The sequence below is a fragment of the Nuphar pumila genome, chromosome 2 (assembly GCF_984573655.1).
Source record: "Nuphar pumila chromosome 2, dmNupPumi1.hap1.1, whole genome shotgun sequence".
NCBI classification, from domain to species: Eukaryota; Viridiplantae; Streptophyta; class Magnoliopsida; order Nymphaeales; family Nymphaeaceae; genus Nuphar; species Nuphar pumila.
Genome location: NC_143250.1, coordinates 48,589,620 through 48,595,619, shown reverse-complemented (window position 1 = coordinate 48,595,619; position 6,000 = coordinate 48,589,620).

The window sequence follows — 6,000 nt, the reverse complement described above, 5'->3', positions numbered from 1 at the left end:
CCATCCTTCTTTCTTACGAACAACACTGGTTCTCCCCACGATGAAGCACTAGTTCGGATAAAACCTTGTTCGAGAAGTTCTTCCAATTGTTGCTTTAACTCTTCTAGTTCTGCTGGAGCCATACGGTATGGTGCTTTGGAAATCGGTGTAGTTCCAGGCATCAACTCGATACCGAATTCTATCTCACGCCTCGGAGGTAACCAGGGTAGTTCCTCCAGAAACACATCGGCAAAATCTCGGACCACATCCAAGTCGTCGATCAAAATCATCTCGGGTTCCACTAGGGCAATACTGACTAAGAATGCAGTACCCCTGTTCCGCAGATACTTCTGAGCCTTAAAAGAAGAAATCATGCGGCTATCACGCAGAGGTCGAGGAAGTTTGATCTCCAAAATAGGACGATCAAGCCGTGAAAGAATGATCTTGCCTTCCCGACAAAAGACTTGAGCATGGTACTCAAAAAGTCAATCCATGCCCAAAATGACATCATACTCTGTCATGTCTAACAGGATAACGTCAGCTGACAGGTTCTGCCCTGCCACTGACACCTCGATGTTCGAAATGTACGAGTTACAAAAAGACTGCTCCCTAGTCGAAGTGCGAACATCCAGCGGGAAATTCAAAGACTCGACTGTCAATAATAAAATATGAGCAAATCTAGCTGCTATGAATGAGTGAGTAGCACCATAATCAAACAAAGTAAAGGCTTCATGTCCGGTTACTGGGATCGTACCTTGGACCAACTCTGCCTTGGTCACTTGATCAACTGTTGCCGTGTATGCTCGACCGACAATAACTTTGTGGTTCGCTGGCTTCGGTGGATACGACGGCTGTTGCTGCTGTGTCGAGGGATGTCGCTGCTGCACCGGCTGGGAAGTACTTGGTGTGTTCCTGCGCTGGTCGTCCGCCTGTTTCTTTCTGCAATCTCTGATATAATGACTCATCTTTCCGCAATATAAGCATCCACCAATGTCTCGCAGGCAGGGTCACCCTAGATGATCAGTGGTACATTTCAGACAACTGGCCGCAGTAAGTTGCCTCTGTTGCGGCTGTTGGTGCTGCTTATACTTAGGTCTACGGTTCTGATACTATATCTGGCGGTTGTTGTTGTTGTTGTTGTTGTTGTTGTTGCGCTGCTTCTTTGACTGAGGATGAAACTTCCTTCCACCCTGATTCCTATGGAATTGTCTCTTTCTTGGCCAACTCTTTTGGCCAGGATGATGCTGCTGAAGTGGTGCGGGAGTCTTCTGCGATTCGGTCTAGTCATACTCAAGTAAGAAGGCCGTCTCTAAAGCTTTGTCTACCGTCATTGGTGCACGAGTGTATACCTTTGTCCGTAAGACTAGCTTAAGACCCCGAGCAAATTTAAGTGTTCGCTCCTTTTCCGTCATGTATAAGTTCGGACAAAACCTCTCCAGGCTGCGAAAACGTGTGACGTATTCTGCAAGAGAAGAACTCCCTTGCTGAAGGTCAAGAAACTCATGCATTTTCTGGCTCCTCCTGTGAGCTGGAAAGTAAGTCGCGTAGAACGCTTCTACGAATTGCTCCCAATCCACTGGTTGATTGTCACATTTTATTTCTCAGGTGGTCGCCCACCACCTTTCTGCATCTTTCCTGAGACGGTAAGTCCCAAAATCAACTTTTCGATCATCTCCAACTTGTAAAACACGGAATATACACTCTATTTCTCGGATCCAGTCTTCAGCAGCTTCAGGTGATGCTTTTCCGTCAAACGATGGCGGATTCAAACTCATAAACTGTTTGTATGGCACCGCTGCTACCGGAATCTGGGCAGGTGCTCCCAGTCCCTGGGCGGCCTATTGGATATGCTCGCCCATGTTCCTCATGGTTTTCGCTTATCGTCCTACAACCTCTGTAAGGTTGTTCAAAGTCTCCATAAGGTCATCACACCTTGAGAGCCACGCCATCTAAATAAGTAAAAATCTAGACGTAAGCAACTGGAAAGTACACAGAGATAGAAAATTTTCATTTTATTAATAAGGAAACTGGAAACATTACAGAAATACCCTTCGTCAAGACAGGGTTAAACAAGCACTGCGAACAACTCAAGCAAAACAAAACCAAAAACGAAACACTGACTCAGTGTTTCTAACATCAAAACATCACAATACAATTCATGGCTTGCTGGTGTAGAAGTCTTTGTAGTCCTTCTGACTACCATAGCGCCTCGGCCTAACACATGGAGGAGAAACAACATCCCTCAACGGCGTGTCAGAGATCTCCTGAACTTCCATCTGGATCGGCGGCATGTACTCTGAAGAAACCGTATATGGATAGGACTCGGGAGAATATTGGGGATAATCGATCACTCCACGCATTTCTCCGTCCTGGCTATCCACTTCCACAACTAATGGTCCAGTGACCGAAGATACATCGTCGATGTCTTCTGCGTTGCTCTTCCAGAGCTCATCCCTCTGCTTCGTCTGGCATTCCTCTTCGACATGCCCATGAAGACTACAGTAGGGGCACTCAGCCAACTCACGGGGACAGATTTGTCCCGTGTGATCTTCCAAACACTTGGCACAGGGAGGTGCCAACATATGCACATTACATGCCAAATGTCGCACGGCTCAGCTCAAGGCCTCTCCGCCTCGAGTCAGGTTTTGGAGAGCTTCCAAAATCTTGTCATAGGTTGGGTTTGTCGACATCTAACACATACACGGAACCACATACACAAACTAACTAAGAAGCGGAAAATAAAGAAGCAAAGAAGCTTAACTTATACTTACAGTGTGATGGATGATGCACGATGAAGCTCTGACCGCACACTTAAAACTCTGCTCTGATACCAAACTCTGTGGCTCCCTAAACCCGACTTTGGAAAAACTTAGAATTTTTAGTGAATTTTTTTTGAAAGGTTTAACTAGAAAACCAGCGGAAAGCAGGTGTGAGAAAAACAACAAAGCCGCAAGTCTGGGCAGCCACCACAGGTGAGTGCAACAAGTAACCAACAGTATAACAAAAGTGTAGCTACGAAGTAAAAAGGGTAAACACCCCAATAGTATAAAGAGTTTACAAAATATAAGTACAAGTCTCAAAATAGGGATTACATCCTGAACAAAATCCCAAAACTCAAAACCACCAGGTAACAGGAACTGCAGAACAAGTGTGTGGGTCCTCCGAGCCTCCACCGCGTATCATCGCATCCGCACTATACGTGTTCGTCACCTACATACCCATAAAACGGGGTCAGGCCTCTTATGAGGTGGTGAAGAAACAACCACATCATATACATATATCGAAAGGAAAAGCAATAACAGAACTGACAAGTGTAAGTGCCTCTGTCAGATAAGTGCAAAGTGACAAGTACTAGTCAACAAGCTGTAGTAACAGGAAACAAGTAGCTAAAGCAGCAAACTAAACTGTAAAGTGTACTGAGCAGCAAATAACTAAAGTAACACTGAAGTGACTGTAACAAGTACTCGAGCAGTAACAAGTGCTGACAGCAAGTAGAGTAAATACGTAACAACTAAAGTAAAGTAACATCTACTGTAAGTCAGTTGTTTGGTTAGTTCTTAAGTTCTTCTGATTACTCCTTCGGGTACACGAAGAAAACCTCGCATTCTGTGAGACATGCACCCGGCGTCTGTTATTCAAGCTCTAGTGTGGTAACCGGAGAAGCTACAGACCGAGTCAACCTCATGCGAGCAACACACGGCTAGGAGAAAACACTCGCATAGGCAAGAATTGCAATCCATACTACTGCAGTAGTGAGGTCCTAGAAGGCAACCTCGACCTCCCTGACTCTGAGTGACTGGAGGCCAAAGGACGCTACAGCTCCTGTCAAAACACGTGTCGTAGTAACGACAAGTCACTCAGAGTTGTACCATCCACCCTCTCCCAAGGTGAACCACTTTGTGAATGGGGCGAAGTAGGTTTATCTTTCTTAGGCTCATGTTCATTCATACCTCACAACAAGGAATTTGCCTCGTGGTCCCTGCGGGGTACACAAAACAAGGACTTGGCCTGCCCATTCACGTGCTCAGCCTCACGCGGCCAATGGAGCACACCACTCGTGAAAGCAGTCACAACACCATATTATTTATTTTAGTTTAGGGTATATCACACAAGAGTCCTTACACAACACAAGGGCCACTGCCCGAGGACTCCAACTGAGCCCACAACAAGTCATTTTTGTTTATTCATACCCTATGGTGTTCGATCTTTCTATTCTTTTCATTTCTTGAAGTAAGTGCATTGGGTGCGCTTACCAATGCCTCAAGCAATGTACCACCTCCGGGTACCCACTACTCAGTAACAGTGACAAATTGTGCTAAGTGCAAAGTGTAAGAGTAATATAAGCTTTCAGTCATTTTGCACAATACAATAATCAGAGGCATTATACAATTCTATCTCTGGAAGACAAGTAAGTATGTAAGCAGGTAGGCAGTTCCATGTATGTGGTATTTCATCAATTCACATTCTCAAAGGATTAAAATAGAATTTATCTAAGGTTTCATCTTATGGGAATAACATTTGCATTCTCTAGGGTTTGAAAGTGAACTTAACCAATCCCCCCGTCTAATGGGAATAGCATTGGTTTTCCCAAGGTTAATCATCGCTCTTGCAGGGAAGGTGCCATTGCGACACAACAGGTCATTACACAAGGTTCAACACACTTATGTGTTTATAGTGAAATCTGGAATATTCTGTCTTATCGGAATAACATTAGCTATTTCCATGGTATGGGTGTCGCGCCTGCAGACCCGAAACCTGAAGTTTTTGAACAACAATAGTGATCTTAAATCAACGAAGTCACTAAGTTCATGAATTTACAATCATGTTCAACTGTATGCTTTCTAATTTGCCGTATGTAAACTAAAACATATTGGTCTTCCTTAAGCAACACGACACACTTACGTGTCGAAGGCGATTCTGAAATAACCCATTTAATGTGTATTACATTAGCATTACCACGGTTTGGGGTGCCGCACCCGCGGACCCGAAACAAACCGTTTGCCAAACCGAAAGTGGAACAACTCTATGGAATTCTATATTTACCTCGGAGCGTAACAACATCTGGAGAATAATACTTGGACGGGACACCCGAGTGTCGCATGTCCATTCGGCTATGCCGAAGCAATCATTATGTGTTTTAATATACATGTGTACACATACACCTTCGCACTTAATTATATATACATGTATGCTTATGTAACATACTCGAGGTTCCACACACCTATGCTTATGTACACGTATACACATACACCTTCGCACTTAATTATATATACATACATACATATATATATACAGGAATCCATGCAACCAAAGCATGCACTCGTGCCAAAACCTAACCGACTAATGGAAGGTGCGGGCAAAGACCAAAAATCTAGTTTGAACCTAATTGGGTTTGATTTGTAGTAGGTTCGGGCAGGGTTAAAAGCAATTGTTTTGGCGGCCAGACTAGTGGCATTACGAGGTTGTGAGTGTACCAAAGCAATGGTCTACACTCTTACCGCCAACGAGGTTGTAACTTTAAACGATGGTCTGGCCCCTCGGACCCGACTGTCATGCACGCTAAAAGGGTTCTGGTCCTTCGGTCCAACAGCTACTAAGCAGGGTAGGGTCTGAACTTTTCAGTTCAGACCTGAGCCCGAAGTGGCTCAGCCGAAAGGAAAAGAGCCTGCGGCGTTCAACACAAGTTGGCTGGCATCCAGCTCCAAATAGGTGGAGCCGCGGCTAGCACTAGGTGCTAGCTGGACTGCCAATGGGTTCAGGTCTGAACCACGGTTCAGATCTGCACCCACTTGATGCTAACAGGGTATTAAGGGGTGCACAACACCCATGTGGTGCGCGCCCAGCTCCAGCCAAGTGAAAATGGGCTGGGCTAGGTTTGCGCCCACGCTGGTCAAAACTGGTTAAGGTGCGGGTCTGAACCCCTGGTTCAGACCGGCACCTTAACCCACGTCGAAAACTAACAACGTTAATATATATATATATATATATATATATATATATATATATATATATATATATATA